The sequence below is a fragment of the Hylobates moloch genome, unplaced genomic scaffold (genome assembly GCF_009828535.3).
Source record: "Hylobates moloch isolate HMO894 unplaced genomic scaffold, HMol_V3 SCAFFOLD_1, whole genome shotgun sequence".
NCBI lineage: Eukaryota > Metazoa > Chordata > Mammalia > Primates > Hylobatidae > Hylobates > Hylobates moloch.
Window position 1 is genome coordinate 159,540,265 of NW_026652276.1, and position 24,269 is coordinate 159,564,533.

The following is a 24,269-nucleotide window of genomic DNA, read 5'->3' on the forward strand; positions in this document are numbered from 1 at the left end:
ATTAATCAAACACTAATTTGTGTTAGACACCATGTTGGATGTGGAGGAATTATGAAGTTTAATTTCCCCTTGTACAATGACCATGAGGAGAGTGTAAATTTCTAAAATGATGCTGTCAGCATTTTCACATGTGTCTTCCTCAAAACCTACATACAGCCTCCACTGCAGTCAACACTTAGGATGAAACCAAATGCTTCATTGACTCTATTCTTACTGTAATTTGTTCAGAAAGTGCGCATGCAGGTGTGTGTGTGTGTGTGTGTGTGTGTGTGTGTGTGTGTGTGTGTATGATGGGGGTGGTGATTGTAGGTAACATTTTGGTCACAGTATAGTTTTGAGTGGGTATAAAACCAGTGAATTTTCACTGACCTTAGAATTCTACCCTCCAAATGAATACAAAGAACAAATTATGGGTTCTCTATTTAAATGTTATTTAAGGATAGTAATATTATAAGAAATATATAATATATAAGAGATATAAGCATAAAAATATATAATATATAATTATATGTAATATAAAATAAATAAGAAAAATTGGGAGACAGCTTCCATTTTTAAGGTTATAATTTCTGCTAGGTAGACACTATGATAAGTACCCCTCAGAAAGGTTGCATGTAATAGGTGTTATACATATTACAAAAAATGAAACTACACACCATACTACATACAACTAATGTGGAATAATGTTGGTCTCCAAGCCTGTACCAGTTTTGGTAATGGAGAATCGTCATCTTTTTTTTTTTTTTTTCACCGTTTTAGCCAGGATGATCTCGATCTCCTGACCTCGTGATCCACCCGCCTCGGCCTCCAAAATGTGGTGGGGTTGCAGGCATGGGCCACCGCGCCCTTTTTGTTAACTCAATTCCGGAGACACTTTAAATACCTAAACAATTGAGGTGATAATAAAATCCACAAAGAGACAAAAAGAGAAAAACTAGCCTTTGTCTATTTCGACAATTAATTAAGCTAGTCTGTTCTTATTCTTACATTTAATGGAGAGTTCGGCTGAGAATGATGTTGACATTGCACTAAAAGGAGACATAGGTTTTTAATATATTTCATAAGCTACTTTTTGTTATAATTATTATTCCAAATATACTCTCATTTACTAACTCTTTGAATTCTAAATTAAACAAATATATAGTGTCTTCTTCATGAGAGTGTCTGCACAAGTTACTCTACTTTGACTTTAAGGAACTTAAAGGTCAATTAAATGGTTAATATCAGTGCCTGGATGGAGATTTAGAAAAAAAAAAAAACTATGGAAAAAGGGAAGAGTACTTACTTTGGTTTATAATGTTGATAATTTTTCTTGAAAGTATCACATATTTTATAACACCAGAGCCTACTTACAAAGTTAAATAATTTAATGGTGATTTACAACTTGACATGTAACTTATGTAACATGAAAAAAAAATCTGTGAGATAGAAATTAATGTGTTTTGTTTTTTTTTCAGGTTTTTTGTTTGTTTGTTTGTTTTGAGACAGGGTCTCATTCTGTCTCCCGGGCTGGACTGCAGTGGCACAAACATGGCTCACTGTAGCCTTGATGTCCTTGGCTCAAGTGTTCCTCCTACCTCAGCCTCCCAAGTAGCTGGGACAACAGGCATGTGCCACCACACCTGGCTACTTTGTGTATTTTTCTGGAAGAGATGGGCTTCGCCATAATGCCCAGGCTGGTCTCAAAGTCCTGGTCTCAAAAGATCCTCCTACCTCAGCTTCCCGAAGTTCTGGGACTGCAGGCATAAGCCACCGTGACTGACCTTCTGTTTGGTTTTGAGGGTTTTTGTTTGTTTGTTCTGTGAGACAGAATCTCACTCTGTCACCCAGTCTGGCATGCAGTGGCATGATCTCGGCTCACTGCAACCTCCACCTCCTGGGTTCAAGTGATTCCCCTGTCTCAGCCTCCCTAGTAGCTGGGATTACAGGCATGCACCACCATGCCTGGCTAATTTTTGTAGTTTTAGTAGAGACAAGGTTTCACCATGTTGGCCAGGCTGGTCTCGAACTCCTGACTTCAAGTGATCCACCCGCCTCGGCCTCCCAAAGTGCTGGGATTACAGACGTGAGCCACCACCTCCAGCCTGTTTTGTTGTTGTTGTTATTGTTGTTGTTTAATTATACTTTAAGTTTTAGGGTACATGTGCACAATGTGCAGGTTTATTACGTACGTATACATGTGCCATGTTGGTGTGCTGCACCCATTAACTTGTCATTTAACATTAGGTTTATCTCCTAATACTATCCCTCCCCCCTCCTCCCACCCCACAATAGGCCCCAGTGTGTGATGTTCCCCTTCCTGTGTCCATGTGTTCTCATTGTTCAATTCCCACCTATGAGTGAGAACATGTGGTGTTTGATTTTTTGTCCTTGCGATAGTTTGCTGAGAATGTTGGTTTCCAGATTCATCCATGTCCCTACAAAGGACATGAACTCATCCTTTTTTATGGCTTCATAATATTCCATGGTGTAGATGTGCCACATTTTCTTAATCCAGTCTATCGTTGTTGGACATTTGGGTTGGTTCCAAGTCTTTGCTATTGTGAATAGTGCCGCAATAAACATACATGTGCATGTGTCTTTATAGCAGCATGTTTTATAATCCTTTGGGTATATACCCAGTAAGGGGATGGCTGGGTCAAATGGTATTTCTAGTTCTAGATCCCTGAGGAATCACCACACTGACTTCCACAATGGTTGAACTAGTTTACAGTCCCACCAACAGTGTAAAAGTGTTCCTATTTCTCCACATCCTCTCCAGCACCTGTTGTTTCCTGACTTTTTAATGATTACCATTCTAACTGGTGTGAGATGGTATCTCACTGTGGCTTTGATTTGCATTTCTCTGATGGCCAGTGATGATGAGCATTTTGTCACGTGTCTTTTGGCTGCATTAATGTCTTCTTTTGAGAAGTGTCTGTTCATGTCCTTCGCCCACTTTTTGATGGGGTTGTTTGTTTTTTTCTTGTAAATTTGTTTGAATTCTTTGTATATTATGGATATTAGCCCTTTGTCAGATGAGTAGATTGCAAAAATTTTCTCCCATTCTGTAGGTTGCCTGTTCACTCTGATGGTAGTTTCTTTTGCTGTGCAGAAGCTCTTTAGTTTAATTAGATCCCATTTGTCAGTTTCGGCTTTTGTTGCCATTGCTTTTGGTGTTTTAGACATGAAGTCCTTGCCCATGCCTATGTCCTGAATGGTATTGCCTAGGTTTTCTTCTAGCGTTTTTATGGTTTTAGGTCCAACATTTAAGTCTTTAATCCATCTTGAATTAATTTTTGTATAAGGTGTAAGGAAGGGATCCAGTTTCAGCTTTCTACTTTTTGAGAAAAGTGGTGTTAAATGAAATCTTGAAAGAATAGGCATTGGAAAGACAACTATCAATTAGTTAATATGTATTCAATTTCTACTATGATTTACATTATGTTAAGGATACCAGTCTACATAACTGAGAAAGCAAACATATTAGACTGCACAATCCCAGATACCTTAATTGGAAACTATTTGGAATATATCTATATGTATATATAATTTTATTTGTGCTAGTTATAAATAAGAAAATATACTGAAATGTCACAAAATTTTAGAAACACAAATGCAGAAGATATGACATGGCTCTAGAATACAATGTTTTAGATGATAGGTATGCTAATTACATTGATCTGATCACTAAACATTATGTGTACAAAATATCATTATGCTTCTCTGAATATGTAAAATTAGTATTTGCCAATTAAAATTAAACTAAATTTTAAAAATAGAACCAGAAATTGAAAAGTAATACTATTGCCTCTTGTTTTCTGAAACTTCAGCATGTCTTTTTTTATTTTACTTTATTTCTTTCTAAAGGCCATTCTTCCTTCTCTGGTGACCTCTAGCTCAATATTGATAAATTAGAATCTGTGTTCTAAATTCTAATTTAGAAGGAAAATATAATGGACATGAGTTAGATCAGGAAACCACTCATGGCTACTCATGAATGAGCTATGATTGGGGACAGGGCGAGGTTTATAGCATGTCTAGGGCTATCATTTCCTGGCCATAGGTGGACAAAATTCTCTAAAAATGGATCATAAGGAGGGAAGTAGTCATGGATCCCCAGATTCAGAAAATATAATCATTTTGTTCTAAACTGTCCCAATTTCGTAGTCTAATCATAATTTAATTTGGATGGCACCTAAAATAATCATACTCATGAAAGGTAGGTTTTCTTTTTGTAATGGCACCTGCTAAACTCAGTAAAATTTCTAAGCTTCTAAGATAGCTCATGCTTTGAGAGGAGAAATAGTTTAATTGGGTTTGTGCAAGTAAAAAATAGTATAATAAGATTACAAAATAGCTGAGGGGTATAAAATATCAATGACTCTATTATGGTAATTCAAAACCTGGTGACCACAGTTGGAAGTAAACTGCTATTTGGGCATTTTCTCCCATGAGCTGTCAGCTACCTTAGGACATGCCATAAATCAATATGGTTATACACCTAGTGCCTTTCTTTTCTACCTTAGTACGTCTTGTAATCATTAGTGGTCATGTTGTGTTCTATTTGCACTTATCTAAAACCAAACAAAACAAACTGATTTTCTGAGTTACAGTGTAAACAAGAAGTCCTCACATGATGTATGCCTGGATCATCAGACCACCTCTAAACTCCCACAATCTAAAAAGCTTATGAGTCAGAATTTAAAGTTCGGTCATCAGTGTCCTCCTTAGCAATTAAGGGCCACTCAGACATTTGAGTTGCATAAATGGAAACTTAGAATCAATTTTCCATTTTCTCATCTTTTTTTTTCAAAATTTAAATAATTTTATTCACTGCTAACTCCTGTAACTCTCTTTCTTGTCCTACACATCAAGGCTTCAGCATCCTCACAAACTGTTACTGAAACAGGGGTTAAAAAAAAAAAAAAAAAAAAAGAAAGAAAGAAAGCTCAATTCTTACTAAAGAATAAGAAGAGTAGCAGCTGGAATCTTGTTAGTCAAAACGGTTTTATTTAAGTTCCTAACCTGCTTAAATTGGGAATAATTTGGTTGCAAAGAGCTGAAACCCACTGAGAGAAACTTAATAAAAAGGGGAATTATTATGTAAACATAGGAGAATCTTGATGAATCCAAATGAAGGAAATATGGCTAGACTTTACAGCAATTGGGTATTAGAAAATTAACCTCCCTCTGTCGCCTTGTGTCCCTGCTTCCCTTCCTTCCAACAGCTCTGCTCCTCTATTCTCTCTACTTCTTTCTATTGCTTTCACATTCAGGCTCCCCCTTCATTCTCAGCTGTTTGTAAAAGTTTAATCACAGCCATCCCGAGGTGGTGAGCTGAGCCCCCAAGATTAACTGAAAGTCTAGGTAGACACTGCAGAGCTAAATTATTTATTCTCAGGTTTTGTCCCAAATTTTAAAAAGTTTATGTTATTAATCTAATTTGGGTCAGTATCCATAGCTGGTTCATGTAGACATGACTAGATATGGGGGCAGAATGAGTACTGAAGTCTCCTCTTCCAGGACTTCAGACAAGTCACATTCTCAAGGAAAATGCAATGTGATGGGAAATCATTTCCATTTCCAATATGTAACTTTTGCAGTTTTGAATGAAGTTTTAGAAAATGATTAAGTGTCTGCTGTATACTAGGCATCTATTTTAAGTTTTATTATATTTATTTAACATCATTTGCATAAAAATATGTGATAATTGAACACTTTCACCCATTGAAATAAAAATATTGAGACTCAGATATTTTAAATAAATTCCTTGAGTGGAGCATGGTTATAGTGAATGAGGGAACAAAGTTAAATTAAAATGGACCATTTCTTGATTTTATTTTCTTATACAAACTCAAATTTGTTGCACAATTTTTCTTCTTGTTTTTATAATTCTGGCTATATGCCATGTGTTATATACTGAATGTTTGTGTCCCTACAAATTTATATGTTGAAATCCAAACCCCTAAGTGATGGCATTAGGAGGTGAGGGTAATTATGTTGTGAGGGTGGAGCTTTCATGAATAAGATTAGCACTCTTACAAGAAGAGACACTAGTCCTTTCTTCCTTTCTCTGTTTTCTGACATGTGAAGACACAATGAGAATACAGCCTTCTGTAAACCAGATGAGCTCTCACCAAACACTGGATCTGCCAGCACCTTGACCTGAAATTTTCTAGGCTACAAAACTATGAAAAATAAATTTGTTTTCTTTAAACCACCTAGCCCAGGATATATTTGTCATAACAGCCAGAACTGACTAAGACATCATGTCAAGGGACATTAAGTATTTTTTTTCTTCTTCAGTAGTTTTTAAGATGTTTTGGTATTTTTTTCAGACATTTCTGTAAAGTATTTGACATTGGCTGACATACTGGCCATTTCTTCTACTTATTAGTTTCCACAGTTTTTTATATATATGTGATATATATATGATTATATATATTTTATACATATATAAACATATAGATGCCTATATATCTATATAGTAATATAAATGCATAGATGCCTATATATTTTTATATGTAAATGTAAATATATAAATATTATATGTAAAATATATATGTATACACACATTTGTTTTCTTGGATCATTTGATTACTGAGCAAGTGATGAAAATAAAAGGTATATCCATTTTGTTTTGGTGCCTCTCCTTGTTGGTATCTGGAGAAAAGCTTTAACTTGGATTTTGATAAAGATATCAACAGTATTTGGCAACAAATATGGAGAATAACCGCACAGACTTTGAGGTTGGATAGGCATCTATGTATGATTCTGAAAAAGTTATTTAAACTCCTTAGGCTCTGAAATAGGGATATTAATGTCTACCACATAGGATGGTTTTGAGAATAAAGTCAGAAAACTGTGAACTGAAAAGAAATGCATGATAAAGTTGTAGTGATTATTAATAAAAAGGTGTGAATGTCATATGTTATATAGCCACTGCTGTGATACACTATACTTTTTGCCAATTCTTCACCAGGATATTATTACAGCACTAAGCCAGTACTGACAGGGGCAGTTTCTTGGTTTTACTTTTATTTGCTTTCCCTTTCTATCATTCTTGTTTGTGATTTCAAATTGTTCTTTTGTTTCTGGTTCATGTTGTCTTTCATTTTACTGTCCAGGTTAATTCATACACTGCAGTGAGTTCTTGCCTTTTCGTATGTCATTTCTCAAAACTCTGGCTTAGTAAAGAATATTGTTCAATGTCTTTTTCAGATATATAAGTTTTATTATGTCATATTTCTCTTCCTGAATATAGTAATATAAATCCACATAAAATACAAAACAAACAAACAAATACAAACAGGAAGCACACCATTCCTAGCCACCTCCTTCAGATGGAAATGAACTCTGGTCTAGGCTACTATGAGGACATGCATACTATGAGTTTGACTCTTTGATATTTGCTCTTCTTATTCACTGCACTGGCTGGCATCACTAATTCATCTCACAGCTTTGGGCCTTTGAGAGGCCTCCATTTTCCCTAGCCCTCCTGGACTCATGAACAAGACATAAACCAAGGTTGCTTTTCTCTTAATACAGCTGAGATGGTTTAATGATTTTCCAAAATGATGCCTCAGTGATGCTAAGGGAAATAAAATGAAATAAAAAAGAATATAATACATTTAAAGAAATGGGTAAGTTTACATAGTGCAATTTTCTACTAATAAAAAGTTGAATTGCAATTTGACTAGGCTGTTTCAGCTCTCCAAGCATTCAGGATCCATTTTTTTTCCTCAAATTTGATTTGACAATTCTATCTTTAAATACCTGTTTTAAATCCTTATAAATTTCTCATTTCTTCCTTTCTTTGCCTTAGAAGGGGTGGTTGGGGGTGGGTGTCCGTTGGTAAACTGAAGGGAGGAAAAATATGCTTCGAAATTCTAAATCCTAAGTGGACAAGGATTTGGGACAACAAGAGAACAAAGAGTTAGGGACCTTGATAGAGAAAAGACTGCATTTTTCAGACATTTTTGGAAATAGAAAAAAAATGGCAAAGCGAGTCCTACTCATTTTCTTATACATGAATGAATGATTTTTCTAAACTGGTATTAATAAAAATAAATTTACCAATGTTGCATAAGTTTCCTGGATGTTCTTTTGTATATTAATAGGTATTGCACAGGAGAAAATTTCCATAATAAAAAAAGTTTGGAAATGCTGAATAATTTCCCAAAGTTTTAAAAATTCTATTCTGTAGTGTAAACATCCCAAAGAGTTACAGTAAGTGGTATTTTCCAAAACAATTTGATGTGGAGACCCTGCTTTCGAGGAAACTCTTGGGAATATCCTTCACAAAACATGCTTTGCAAAATACTGCCCAGGAATTACTTCTATGCTCACATTCAGAATGTCAGAAGCTGAGTCTTAACCAGGTTTTTCGTGGCTCAGCTACTCTGTGTCTTGAAACATATTATACTGAGCACCAGGAGATAATGCTCTGTCTCACCTTGTTTATTTTGTTGCATTTTCAATCATTTCCTCTCTAACGATTCTTTCTCCTATTATCAGTAAGCATACTCAGGTCTCCCTAAACACCTTCACCTTCATTTAAAAAAAAAAAAAAAAAAGTAACAAAACCTTTTTCTTAACTCCATAGTATCCTTAAGACAGCGATTCTCAACCTAAGGTGATTTTTACCTCCCACAGGACATTTGGGAATTTGTGAAGAAATTTTGGGGTGTTACAATCCTACCTGGAGAAGGTGCTACTTGCATCATGTGGGCAGAGGCGAGGGATGTTGCTGAACATCCTGCAGCACACAGGACATCCTCCTACTGAAAACATTTATCCAGCCCAATATGTCAGTAGGGCCAAGGTTGATAAACGTTGATTTTAAGGAATCATCACATCTTTTTTCTAAATAACAAATGCCTTGAACTCATTGATTTAAACCCACTCCACTCATATCTTTACCTGCTCCCTCTTTAAATCTTTGCAATTTGATTCCCAACAAGTTTATGAATCACAGTAGAAGGAGCATAGGTATTGAAACCAAACAAATCTGTGGTCAAATCTCAGCCCTATTAGTTCTAGTCATGAGCAACTGAAAACATTTCCCTGGATGTCAGTTGTGTATGTAAAGTTGGGATACCGTTCTGGAAAGATCGTTTTGAGAAATATGGCCAATAATCAAGTCTAATGCATTTCTTGGAATATTTTTAAAAAACAAAAAAATTGTATTCAAAGTTATTATTCTCTTTCCACTGTCTTTTCAAACGTCATTATTGATACATCAGTTGCCAAATCCTATAACACACTTGCAGACTTTATTCACTCATAACCTCTGTATATTTGCTTCTGATGAGCTCTCATTACTGTTGCTTTTTCTTTATTAGATTTCTATTGGTACTGTGACAAAGGACCACAAACTTCATGGCTTAAAACAATAAAAATATGTTGTCTCACTCCTTTGGAGGCCAGAAACCTAGAATGAGATCACTGGGTGTCAAGGTGTTAGCAGGTCTGTGTTCTTCATGAAGATACTTGTAGAGAATCCACTCCCTCACCTTTTTCACATTGTAGTGACCACCTGCTTTCCTTGGTTTATGGTCCCATTCCCCCAACTTCAGACTTGATAAGTCAGGCCAAGCCTTCTCATTCTGAGTCGCTGTGACCTACTCTAAGCTTTCCCTTTCCACTTTTACACACCCAGTGATTATATTGCACTGACTCAGATAATCCAGTATAATCTCTTTATCTTAAAATCAGCTGATTAGCAAATGATTTCATCTTTTACTTTAAATTCCTTTGCCATATAGGGCAACACAGTCACAGGTTCTGTGGATCAGGATCCAATATCTTTCAGAGGAGGGCATTATTTCATCTATCACATTCCTTTTCTTCCTCCCCATAGTCACAGCTTTAGTTATCACTTCTATGTGGGTGAACCCATTTCCTAACTTTTGGGACCTACTTCCCAGCTGGACAGCTGCACCTAGATGTTTCCTCAAACTCATAATGAAATTTCATCTTGAAAATAAAAGAGTCTTCCCCCTCTAACACGTATTTCTCTTAAAATGTCATTGCATTATTAAGCAATAAACCTCATGACATTTTTTTAATAAGCCTCCTGCTTTGTCATAAATGTTTGTTGACATTAACATGATATCCCTCACATATGTCGTCTCCTTTATTTTTTTATGCCAACCTCCCTGACTGAGGTCATTACTTCTAATTTGAACTAATAAAATTGCTTACTAACTGGTCACCTGAGCTTGTATTTATACAACTTCTATCCATTTTATGTATTGTAATCTAATCCCCAAAGACTCCCCACACTTAACAGAATTCTTATGAATTTGTTTCATTGGCAGATAAGGCCCTCCACAACCTGGTTCAGACCCACATTGCCATCTCGTTATCTGTTAGTTCTAAAAACATAAGTTCTCTCTAATGCTTATAAATTCTCCTGTTTGTGGATGCGCTTTTACCCATGCTAATATTTCTTCATTTAGTACTCTCTTTCTTCATACAACTCAAAATTAACATGTATTTGAAGTGTTACCTTTATTTCTTCAACCAAAATTATTGGGCTTCTCTCACATGCTAAGAAAAGTGTGTGATATACGATTTAAATATAAATATGACTCATTCAGCCATCAAAGAGCTTACAGAACTAAAAACAAATAACGTGAATAACTAGTATCCTTGATACTAATAGATATTTGTGAAAGAAAAGATACAGGTAAAGGACTTTGGAAGTCCAGAAAATAATGACTTGGGATATGTTTCATGAAAGTAATTTGTGTCTTATGAAGCAGTAGAACATGGTCTATACAAATGTGTTGGGGGAGGATAAAGGAGACTATGATAGGTAAAAAGAAATAAATATGGAAAGCTACAGAAGCAAAGACTATCAAGGGATGAATGAAATAATAGAGTTTGCTTCTGTAGTGATTTTTTAAATCATATTTGTTTCAAATCCCTGATTACAAAATATTACAAATATTTTTACTATTTTAAAATGAAATTCACACATAATGATATAATCTACTAACACATAATCTTAAAAATCAATTTAATACCTAAACTGTAATAAATGCCAAAACCAAAATATTTAAAACAAGATAGCATACATTGCAATATGTAAAGGATACATGGCTACAGACACATCTGATATCTGGATACCTATAATTTAGTGTATTCTATTGGCCTCCCTTTTTTCTTTAAACACTATGTCATATCACATCTGATATTATAAATATAAACATTCAATTTATAGAATATAACATCCGTTATACTTTTACTAATTTAAATGATAATCGTATAAAGATATCAAACAGTTTTGAATTTTACACTCTGTATGATTATATTTGTAGCTCTTTTCAACTTTATTATTGTTAAAATGGTACAAGGTATTTTGCTAATTTGATATGTGTACATAAGGCCAAACCCACACATAGAACATCAAATATGAAAAAAGATAACATATTTTAAACAAAATGCTATTGTTGATGCTTGCTTGCTGTATGGCAGTGTAATAATTCCAAATTTTCACTATGTCACTGTGGGTTGTTAGAAAGAGGCCAAGCATGCTTCTGTAATGCTGCAGTTACTAAATGGAAACACAGCAATACAGCTATTTATGGGACAACCAGCATTTCCAGTTTGGCAGTGACAGTTCCAGTTCATGTTCTTGTTCCGTTGTTCTATTCAATTTACCATTTGTCTGAATTCTTTTACATTTTGAGTAAGGAATGGTTAAAATAATACAGAATGGTTATAATAGACCTATTCTTTTCTTCCATGTGTTTGCATGACCTTGCTTCTTAGGATTTCAAATACATGTGCAGGGAAGTGAAATTCTCTCATGTGGTTAAATCTGAAACATGACAAGCAATAACTTCTTTCTCATTTACTAATTTTTCCCAGGTATAATAACTGGCACCCATTTCCAGGAACATATAAACGGCACTTGCTAACAAAGCAAAGTGGTTGGTATAGGAATGGTTAGTGTGAGAACTCCCTCTCAGGAGAACAGCATGGGGGAAGTCTGCCCCCATGATTCAATCGCCTCCCACTAGACCCCTCCTCCAATTAACCATGAGATTTGGGCAAGAACACAAATCCAAACCATATCACCTGTATTTTCACTATATCAAATGACTATTTAAAATTAACTTTGCTCAGTTATAAGAGAAAGTAGCTTTGTGTAACCAGGAAAGGTGGAGCCATAAGCAATAATATGTTGATTATATTAATAGAACTTCATAAACAGTTAAATGATGCTAGTTTTAATCCAATGTCATCAGAAGCTTCAAATACAAAATTAGTCTTAATAATTCATTGTTTTTAAATCCAATTTATGAAACCAGACTGGTTTTGAAAGTTCACTCTTGAATGTTAAATACCAGACATTAGCGTGAATTCAGATAATAAATTCAATATTAAAGATTAACTTATTTATTTTGTAGTGCTCATATGAAAATAACTTTTGTTGTCCTAGTAAAAATAATTTTCCTAGTATAAAAACTTAAGGTTCACAAATTTTAACACATAATTCATATCAGATCCAAAAAGGTTGCATTAATACTTTTTATGGATCAAAGTAGAAGCTATCATTGATAAATTGAAAATGTTTTTACATACACATTAAGAGTAACTGAACTATGAAAAATTTGAATCAAGATTGACATTGAACACAAACAAAAAACAAAAGCCTCCTTAACCATGGAGGTATGAACTCTTTCTTTGCTGCTTATTATTAATTAGATTTTAGAAATATTTGAGCTGTCAAAGGATTGCTTTGTAAGTCACTCTAAAAATGATACTGAAGTTTTTTTATAAATGAGCTATATGAATTTTGCTTCTCTTCAGTTCAAATTCAGTTAGAAATGCTTAATAAAAATATTCAATAAATGAAACACAGTAATCTAAAAACCTGCATAGTTTATAGTGAAACATAGTTATTTAAAACTAATTTGCATACAGGAAGAAACTGAAATTTAATCCCACAAGAGTAAGGTAGGAATGGAATAAACTCAATACTTAGCATTCAAACAGCATAAAAAATAATTTTTTGAGTGTTGTAATTGTGTTTTAGAACAAATTGACTTGTGAGAAATAGTAATAGCTTTTGATTTAGATAACATTTTTAATTAGTTAAAGTTATATTCTGTAGCTGAATGAAATGAATTTAATAGGTCTTATATGTTGCAGCATCTAAATTTGGCAAAACATTCAAAATAATGATAGAGACAAGCAATTTTTTTAAATTTTGTTTTATAAAAACACTTGTTGAAGATGATATTTGGGATTTTAGCAAAAATAAAGATCTTAGGAAAAATATTTGGGCTGAAATACGTATGCATTTCTAGTAGGGATTAGAATTAAGAATATCCTCCAGAAACTCTCTGAGTGTACATCATACCTGAGCACCTATAAGGATAATATTTTCTCATTTGAACATACAGTTGGTCATGGAGCAAACTACATTAAAGGTATTAATAATTTTAACGCATTAAACCTAAAATGCAACTCTGAAGATAACTATAGGGAATTTTATTTTAAAAATTAAAAAAGATCATTTTAAATTGATTTCTTCTGAAAAATATACATGGTATTAGAAACAAACAAGAAACTGCCAGAAGTACATAAATACTTAATTTTATGTATATAATGTTTGTCATTTAGATAGTCGACTCATAATTTTTGGCATACAAGTAAATAGATATCATTATTCTTTTTAGAGATAATTTAATTTTGAATAGATATTTTATGGTCTTTCCAAGCAAATTAAATATATTTATGGCTAATAACAAATTATAATTAATAAATTAATTAAACTTAATAAAACTTAAAACATTTTCACACCCTGAAAAAAATTTACACTAATTTTATTCTCAAAACTATCCCATTTTGAGAAAATAAATTTTATGATCATTCTAGCAACAAAGGAAACTGCCACAGTTAGCTATTTCTAAGTCTGAATCACCATTCCCAGCTGTAGTTTTTAAGAAAATGAGCAATTTCATAAAAACAAAATATACCAAGGAATTACAAGAAGTTTGTGTTTAGAATTAATTTTTTAATGAAATGCATAAAGAAATAAACCTCAAACTCTGATACAGTCCCACATTTCAACAAACTCCAGTTTCCCTGGAGTCCTACAGGTTCAGCTGAGAGAAATAACCCTGGTTTAATTGGAAGGTGTGGAGAATCCTGATTTATACCTTCTAGTTCAGAAGTTGATCCTCTTTGGACTTTCATTATTTACCTGAATTCCCTAGAAGCTATAAACATCAGAAAAGGCATGACAGCAAAGACTTGGATTACAATAATAGTTTTCAAAAATGTTTACGAAAATATTAGGATTGAAAAGAAGATTATATCGTATGTAAAGCTAACCTATTTTATCTTTTATGAATGCAGAAATTCTCGACAGTTCAGAGACACCTGTGCCATCAAGATTCTATGAAGTTTCTTTGAACTTTAATAATTTGGGTTTGATACAACCCATTTGTTTAAAATGTTTAATAACTTATGCACTAATTGCTTATTTAAATCCACACTGACTGGCATGCTTTCTGTTACTTCTGATAAAATATAGATCACCCTGAATATTTATGCAGAATTTTCATGTGAGTGACATTTATTATTAACACAAACTTAATTTGTTAGTGAAATAAAATTTAAGAAATATCATCATGTGTTCTACTAAAAGGATTAGCAGAGGTCATTAATCAAAGAAGTTCCTTTTGTTTTCAATTTTGTGCCAGGTAAATGAATAAAGACAAAAAGAAAAGATTGTTTAGTCTTGGGCTTTCATTAAAAAACTTAATTTTTTAATGAACCAGATAATTTCAGAGCTTAAGCTGCTATGGTGAAGTCAGACATTTTAGAAAACTTCCTTAACATTTTCATATTTTTCTGTCTTGCCAAATTCATTCTTCTTAAAAGCTGTTTTGTGGATCTATTTTTAAGAAATATAAATTTTTAACTTACCTCGCTGTCCCTTTCAAGTTAGAGAGAAGGGCATTAATTTAATGTGAAACAAATTGAAACTTAACTAATTTATTCTCAATAAACTAATAAAGGACAGATTCTGATCCATTAAAAAATTTCTCAAACCATATTATGCAATCCAATTTTTTAGCTGTTTGGATCAGTCCTTTGCAGAATATAAGTTAGATCATTTATTATGATTCTGGGATTACAACTATAAATTAGTTGATTCATATGGCTTCACTTACCCTAAATTCCTCTCTGCCTCTCGTTTTCTGAATAATCATAGGCTAGATATATACCTTAAATACTGTGACTAGGTTATTATACATTCTATGCATGTAAGAAAATATCACATGTACAAATATAAATGTAGAAATATGTATCAATAAAAATTTTAAAAATAAAAAAATCTTGTTTAGTCAATTAGAATAATACAAAGGAAAATAGGGCCTTGAGACAAAAATTATATATTAAGATAGAGTGAAATTACAAATGAAGAGACATGATGCTATTTTAATATCAGAGAATAACCTGAAATGTGCCAGCTGGGTGTGTGTTAGAAATGTTTAAAGTAGTTTTAAAATAGTTTGGATTAAATGTTTATATTTTTGGAAAATTTAGTAGAATCTGCAGCCTCTCATTTGTCAACAAACCAGTACTTTAAAATTACAACTATATTATGGGAAAATAAAATTTGCATGAATTAAATACTTTATGTAATATACATATTGACATATTTGTTCTTCTAGGAATATGCATGTCATGCTGTTGAAACAAGATTCATAGCAGTTGCTCAAAAGGATAGTTTATACTATCACGGGGAAAGAAACCATATTGAGAAAAGGAGGTATTTATAAAGTGAATGGCCTTTTATTGTGCTTTATATTACAATCTTTTTATATCTTATATCTGAAAGATAAATTACTTTGTTCTAGCAATAATTTATCTCTTAAAAGTATCCGTATTTTATTAACCATAAACTATTAAATGATTAAATTGAGTAGCCCATAGTAAGTAGTATAAATGGTTGGGTGACCAGAAGTAAACTTTAAATCACCAGCCAAATACAGCAATGATTCTGGCTGCATTGGTGTTTTAAGTCCAGAGGCATTTTCACTGAAAAGAGCTGCCATGATGCTCCGGAATAAACATTATCTCTTTTTGAAAATAGTATGAAATGCATAAATAAGGCAGTTTTAAAGGGATATTTTAAATTTAGGTGGTTAAAACATAGTAAAATTAGAATGAGAGACACAAAATTTTAATACTCATTAATATAAAAATTCTGAAAAATGTTGAAATTACATTGGATAAATAACATTATATCATGGAAGTAGATTCTGGATGAAATGGGCAATACTTGTTCAGCATATTCAAGGTGAAGAATGATCTTCACCTGAACAAGTATCTTCACCTGAATATGCTCAACAAGTATTGCCCATTTGATCCAAATTTTTCAACTACCTGTTTGTTCAACCCACGTAAAGGAGGCATTTGTTTAGGAGCACCTGTATTAGTACTGATGGCAGTGGCTGCTGCCATCACCCCACTTGCAGCAGGGAGGCACAGCTCGGGCTGCACACTCCATGGAGCCAGTGGGAGACCCGCCACTTCTGAGTTGGGGCAGGAACTCTCCAGGTGCGACTGCAGCCATCCAAATCGCTGCTGCAGACCCAGGCCTCCTGCTCTACAGGCAGGAGCCCCACCCTAACTGCAGCTGTGGATCTGAGCCTCCCTGTACTCTTGACAGGGTGGCTGGGAACAGGCAGGATTTGCCTCCTGGGTGTGGCTGCAGCCACCAGACCCGCAGCTGCAGACCTGGGCCTCCTGCTTCACAGGGCAGGTAGGAAGGAATCGTGGACAAGTGGGAGCCCCACCCCTTCTGAGGTGGCAGGGTGGGAGCTCCCTGGGTGCAGCTGTGGCTGCCTTCCCGGTCTTAGGACCTCTGGGTGTCTCTGCAGCCTGCATCCTTGGGCTGGGAAGCCACCCCCACTCCCTTCCCTGCTGGCTTGATGATGTCTACTCATCGGTTCCCACTGCCTGGCCTCTCTTCTCTCCTTGCGTCAGCTCCGATCTGGGAGTGGGGTTGGGATCGAGCCCTGGGGCCATGAATGGCAGTGGGAGGCAGACAGATCCCTGGGTGGAAGGAGATGGGTCCTGGTCAGGCCCCACCTTCAGGCCAGGGAGGGGCTAAAGGCTGGGGGCCAGGCCAGTCCTTCCGACCAGAGTGGGGACTTGTGGTACCTCTTCCGGGCCACCCATGGTTGCCCATGAACCAACTGACAGGCACTTCCTCCCATCTGAGGTCCATAAAAGCCCAGGATCAGCCAGAGCAGAGGGTGGAGAGATGAAGGGAGATCAACTGCAGAGAGGAGCTACCCTCTCTGCTGAGAGCTTAGAGACCTGCAGAGATGTCCAATGACCTGCCTGTGGAGAGGAGCCATCCTCTCCAGGGCCTTTTCTCTGCTGAGAGCTGGAGATGATGGGATGACCTGCCAGCAGAGAGAAGCCACCCTCTCCAGGGCCTCCTTTCTGCCAAGAGCTAAACACTCAACAGGACCACCTGCCTACAGAGAGGAGTCTACTCTGAGCTGTTCTAACACTAAATAAATCTCTTCACCTATCTTCACCCTTCACTTGTCTGCGTACCTCAATACCCCATTCTTCCTGTATGCAGGACGAGAATTCCGGCAAAGGCGCCACTGGCCACAGAGGTTTCCAGGAAGAAAATTGACACCCCAAAGATCTCATAACAGTACCCCACAGTGAGCTTTACAAGGAGACTTTTGATTTTTTTCTGTTTGAGCTATTTCTGGTTTACAATTACCAAAATGTGTTATTTTGACTCAGAACTCTCCATATAACTACCACCACAATAGTGCAGCAAAAGGAATACATGTCAACCTATTTTCAGTTAAGTTTGTCTTCAAATATAATTAATTAAGTAATTATAATGCACATGCGACACCTTACTTAGGCCGTTGCCTTTCTAATCATGGTTTAAGCCCCATTTCTGACCTGGTCTTTTCCTTGTTCACATCCCTTATGAGTTCTCAGTGATTGATTGTGGAGGTTTGCACTTTTTCTCTACATTATTTTCAGTATGAAGTTAGAACTAAAGGTGTATTACTACTAAACACACATTATGTTTCTTCTTCTACATATTTGTGCATATATGAATTTATTGTTTCATTCCTATCTTTTCTTTTTTGTTCCATCTCATTCCCTTTTTTCTTCCTTTCTTCTTTTTATTCTTTCTTTTTTCCTTTCTTCCTGAATTTGTTTGTGTATCCATTTAACACAATTTATGGCACCTACTCCATATCAAAAATATGTTAAAAGTAGGCATTTTGTTTTGAATATGGTAATATAGTTATTAACCTCACTGTTTATAGTCTACAATGCAACCAAATCAATTACAATGCAGTTTGCTAAGTGTGAAAATGGTAGACAGTTCTAAGAGAGTATAAAAAGGGTACCCATGCCAGTGAATAGATGAGGATCAAAGATTTCTCAAAAAGTTAACATAGAATATGATTGGCTTAGATAAGCAAAGTTTGAAGACAAGAATGTGAAAGGAAAGCTGGAGGAAATAGGCAATTTTGTTGCAAATTACATATATCACTAAAATTAAAATGACAGGTTAAGAATGAGGATGGTGCTTTAGCAGGAACTATAATACTGAAGGGAGTGGGAGATGGAGTCAGTTTAAGTCCTATGGATTTGTATTTTTGGGGGGGGTGGTGCAAAGATGACATAGATCTGAAAAATAATTAGTTAGCCTCCTGGCTTCTAATTGAAAATGTTCAAACAGGGTTTCATAAATGAAAGCATTTCTGATGGGTTTATTTCAGGTCTGTTTTATTGTAATTCTGAGGGACTCATTCCAAATTGCCAGGAGATTTGATGAGCTAGTTCTTAGAATAAAAAATAGTTAGTATTGTCCAAGCAGGATTCAAAAGTTAAGGCCACTCTGGAAGATTTTAGCTCTGGGATGAATTGATGCTTGGTCTTCTATCTGCTAGATGGATGTCTGAGGCTCTTTATATTTTAATAAAATAGTTTCAAATTATTTTCCCAGCTCCATCAGGATTGATTTTATTTCAATGGGTTGGCAATAGATTATAAAATATCTTCCTTCTGTTTGTATAACTGAATAGTTTTGTAAACTCTTAGTGTTAAAGTAATTTACCAGTTATTAAAAATCTTTCAGTTATCAAGTAAGTTATTACAAAAATCATAATAAATTATCTGTGAATTAAATGTAACAAGTTGTAAGAGTTTGTTGAGTATTGCATGTTTGTACCCTACTGAAAAGTGAAGCTGCTCTAGAAACTATAATTCTTGGCAATGATGCAAAATTCGTAATGATGAAAAATTCGTACTGATTGTTGTGAGCCTGTCTCAGGAATGGCACTTCAGAGTCTTGGGTTCAGTTGTGGATTTTATTTGCCGTGTTCTTTCTATTTATTATACCTTCCTGTTTGTTTTCTTTATTATTATTAATTTATTTAGATGTGAATTGTTTTGGTAACCTTATGTTATATAATAGAGTATATTTGCATATGTATTGTAATGCATGTTGCATTTTATAACAGTATTAAATTCTTTAATTTTTCAAAATGTAATCTCTAAAATGCAGATAAATTGTATTTTACATAGGAATCACCCACACTATTATCACTGCAGCAAATAAGGTCAGATTGCCATATTCTATCCTAATTTATGTGTTGCAGTGGCACGTTAGTAGTAAGATGTGATTGTAAATCTGTGCTACTTAAATAATTTGCAATAATATAATTCTATGCAATTGAATTATTGGGTTATTATAAAGGTAATAAACAGCATATTATAACAATGTTTTTATTTTGTTTTTCTACAATTTTTCTATGGTTAATTTCTCTTAAGTAATATAGTATATGTACATTTTACCACTGCCTTCTTTATGGATAATTTTTCTTATTCTGACACATTGTCCTTTCTATCTCTATTAGTCAGTATTCCCTCAGATGAAAATTATACAAACTCTCTTCAGTCTGTCTCAAGCTAAAAGGATATTTGTTGGCTTATTTAGTTGAGATGCATCTTCACAAAATGAAAGAAATAGAGAAATCAGACATCAGGGACGGAAAGGGTATTTCATTGTTACCAGTAGTCAATATCTCCAGCTCTTCCTAATCCCTGATCTTTTATGTTTGTTGATTCTCAACATGCAGCGGGAAACACAGTCATTGACTCAGGTACAAACCCTTTGAATTTGTAATACACAGATGTAAAGAGAGTCTGTCTATAATTTATAAAGCTCTGGAGAAGAACCATTAGCCTTTCTTGCACCATGTGGTCCTCTCTGTGACTGGGAGGATATGAGACCATGATTGACAGCTCCACAAGCACCACTGAGTTGGGAAGGAATTTCCAAAGCAAATAATTTGATACCAAATCATTTCTTTGTCTCAAATAATAGGTCCAACCCACCAAATATGCAGATTTGTTTCTTTGAAATTGTGCTTTGTGGTTACATGATCTATTGTAATTTAGAAGGATTTAAAGATAAATTTATGTTTTCCTTTAGAAATAGTGTACAATAAGTGTAGACTGTTATTTTTATAAAAATTCCAAAATAAGGTTATTGAAGAACTGAAGGATGTGAGTTGCCTAATAAATACGAAAAAAATAAATATTATTTTGCCCGAAATATGTAGGAGGTTGCGATGGTTAACACTGAGTGTCAAAGATGGAGTTCTTTCATTGTTTGGGGGTTTTTGTAGTTGGCTGCTTAATATGATTAGACCCCCAAATGCTAAGGACTCTACTGCTAATAGTATGGAGAACACTGATAGTCCTTGGTGGAAACTGTTTGGAGAGTTATGCAAAATAAATGCTTTTGATACTCCTGATTAACCAGTTGTGAGAGGCAAGAACTTTAGTGTCTCTGTATATAATACCTTTGACTATATGTGGAGAACTAAGGAACATAATGAAGTTGGTTGCTTGCTCCTAAGTTCACTGTAAAAGTAATGAAAGAAAATGATATACTCAGGGATTCTAACTTCTGGATTCAGAAGAAGATACTGAGCCTCAAATCTGCTAAGCTTTCCCTGAGTGAGTCTTATCTCCTGTAGAGAAAGAGCTGAAATTGTGGAAAATCAGACACAAGCACTTATCATGCAAGTGGCTGACCATCAATGAAAGGTGCATGCACAATCTCACCAGGTGTCCACTGTTAAAGTGAGGGCATTAATTGGCAAAGAATGGGGCCCTGAAACTTAGAATGGGGATGTGTGGGAGAACCCTGATAAAGCTGGGGATACTGAGCTTGTAAACTCTGATGAAACTTCTTTCCCAGAAGAAACAGCTTCCCGGTCCTCAGGATTGGCAACATCCCCTCCCAATACACATTGCCATAAGCCTTTCCATCTTTTGTCTGAGGAGATAAACCCTGCACTGCCTGAGGCAACAGTGATGGCCTCCCCTGAGGCAGTTGCCAGGCAAGATAATGTTGTTTCTCCTTAGGAGCCACCCATAACACCAACACCCCTGTTTACTTCTATACCTATAACTAGACTAAAGTCCTGGTGGGCCCCTCGAGGTGAAGTTCAGTGTGTGACCCATGAGGAGGTGCACTGCACTTGTAAAGAACTGCTTGAGTTTTCTAATTTATATAAGCAAAAATCTGGAGAACAGGCATGGGAAGTGATATTAAGGGTTTGGGATAATGGTGGAAAGAACATAGAGCTGGATCAGGCTGAATTTATTGATTTGGGCCCACTAAGCAGAGATTCTGCATTTAAGGTTGGAGCCTGGGGATTTAAAAAAGGTTCTAATAGTTTATTTGCTTGGTTCACTGAAATATGGATTAAAAGATGGCCCACTTGAGCAAGCTGGAAAATGCCTTATCTCCTTTGGTTTAATGTAGTGGAAGGGATCCGAAGGCTTAGGGAGATTGGGATGCTGGAGTGAATTAGTTATTTTAGACCTGCTCATCCCAGATGGGAGGGTCCAGAAGATATACCCATGACCAGTGCTTTGTGAAATAGGTTTGTGAGGGCAGCACCTGCATCTTTGAAGAGCCCTGTAATTGCTCTTCCCTGTATCTGAGATCTAACAGTGGGAACCACAGTCACTCAACTACAAAATTTAAATGCATTGGGAATACTTGGGTCCCAGGGCAGCAGGGGCCAAGAGGGAGCATTAAACAGTCAAAGGCAAGGTTGGCATAGCTACTGTAATGGACAGAAGAGGCAAAGCAGCAATCAGAATAGTCTGACTCATGTAGAGGTCTGGCATTTGCTAATTAATCACAGGTCCAGTAATCAAGGGATGGAAGTGGAAGTGGCACCACTCACCATCACCCCTAGCAAACCACTAGCAAAATTTTTGCTTCCTGTTCCCATGACATTACGCTCTGCTGGCCTAGAGGTCTTAGTTCCAGAGGGAGGAATGCTGCCACCAGGAGACACAACAGTGATTCCATTAAACTGGAAGTTAAGATCGCTACCTGGACACTTTGGGCTCCTCTTACCTTTAAGTAAACAGGCTAATAAGGGAGTTACAGTGTTGGCTGGGGTGATTGATGCAGACTATCAAGATAAAATCAGTTTACTACTACACAATGGAGATAAGGAAGCCTATGTGTGGATACAGGAGATCCCTTGCGGTGTCTCTTAGTATTACCATGCCCTGTAGTTAAGGTCAAAGGGAAACTACAACAGCCCAATCCAGGCAGGACTACAAATGGTCCAGACCCTTCAGGAATGAAGGAATGAAGGTTTGGGTCACTCCACCAAGAAAAAAACCATGACCTGCTGAGGTGCTTGCTGAAGGCAAAGGGAATACAGAATAGGTAGTAGAAGGTAGTTATCAATACCAGCTACAACCACGTGACCAGCTGCAGAAATGAGGACGGTAATTGTCATGAGTATTTCCTCTTTGTTAAAAACATGTTTGTGCATGTGTACAGTTGTACTAAGAAAATATCTTCATTTTATTTCCTTTTTCCTTTATCACGTGACATAAAAATTATTGACTTCATATCAGCATTTAAGTGTTGTTCACTTTATGTAATAGCATTTTGATTGGGGATTGGTGCATTTCCAGTTGTACGAAGGATAGTTGTATTATGTTAGACATAAATATGACCATGCTATTGTCTTTATTTGAAGATTATGTACGATCTCAGGAGATGTGTATGAGTTCAAGTTGACAAGGGGTGGACTAGAGATGGTTAATACTGAGTGTGAACTTGATTGGATTGAAGGATGCAAAGTATTGATTCTGGGTGTGCCTGTGAGGGTGTTGCCAAAGGAGATTAACATTTGAGTCAGTGGGCTGGGAAAGGCAGACCCACCATTAATCTGGGTAGGCAAAACCTAATCAGTTGCCAGCACCTCGAGAATAAAAGGCAGGCAGAAGAAAGTGAAAAGACTAGACTGGTTTAGCCTCCTAGCTTACATCTTTCTCCGGTGCTGTATGCTTGCTTCCTGCCCTCGAACATCGGACTCCAAGTTCTTCAGTTTTGGGACTTGGACTGGCTTCCTTGCTCCTCAGCTTGCAGATGGCTTATTGTGGGACTTTGTGAGCATGTGAGTTAATACTCCTTAATAAACTCCTATCTATCTATCTATATCTATCTATCTATCTATCTATCTATCTATCTATCTATCTATCTATCTATCTATCTCCTATTAGTTCTGTCTCTCTAGAGAACCCTGACTAATACAGAGGTTCAGTTACAGAGAAGGTTTAGTTTAGTTTGAATTAAATTTTATCAGTTTACATTTATCCACATTATCCAATTTATCTAGTACTTGTCCTATCTTTATCTTATATTTGGTTTCTCCTTAATATAAGTCATCTATTTAATATAAAGCAGTTAATGAAATGCCAAATCTATGTATAATATTAAAGCATACTCCTTTTTGGTGACGTATGGCCCACCTTTATTTGCCATAGTTATATCTGAATTTACTGAACAATTCAGGAAAAACTTTTAAAAAATTACTCTTTTCGTAAAACAGATTCAGAATTGGTTGCTAATATTCCTTTCTACAGTTTATTCACAGACGATCTCCTCTAAAGTTCATCCTGTCCTTCCACTTATTCCTCTGTCCATAGGCCCACCTTCTTCAGAACGTCACTGTAAGAATCTCATTCAAATTCTCCCTTATCCCCCAAAGCTCATTTTGCTTCAAATTTGTTTCTCTTCACAAAATGGTGCATTCATCAGATAGAACTCATTTAATTTGGAAAAGTATTTGGTGCCCCAGCATGACAACTGCATCATATGCACACAAATAGGTGAGCACATGCACACCTAGGTTCTTAGGAAAATT

General features: G+C 35.6%; 1 long non-coding RNA gene across 2 annotated transcripts in view; it reads left to right on the forward strand.

The window, feature by feature from the left end:
- The window catches only part of LOC131382845 (uncharacterized), a 119,904-nt gene that overhangs the window by 74,582 nt on the left and 21,053 nt on the right, over window positions 1–24,269 (forward strand). Inside the window, exon 2 of one of the 2 annotated variants that reach the window (XR_009212420.1) lies at window positions 15,687–15,784. The exons of the other annotated variant lie outside the window; for it this stretch is intronic. This is a non-coding gene — a long non-coding RNA (uncharacterized LOC131382845). The remainder of the gene's footprint in view (window positions 1–15,686; window positions 15,785–24,269) is intronic. 2 annotated transcript variants of the gene reach the window in all.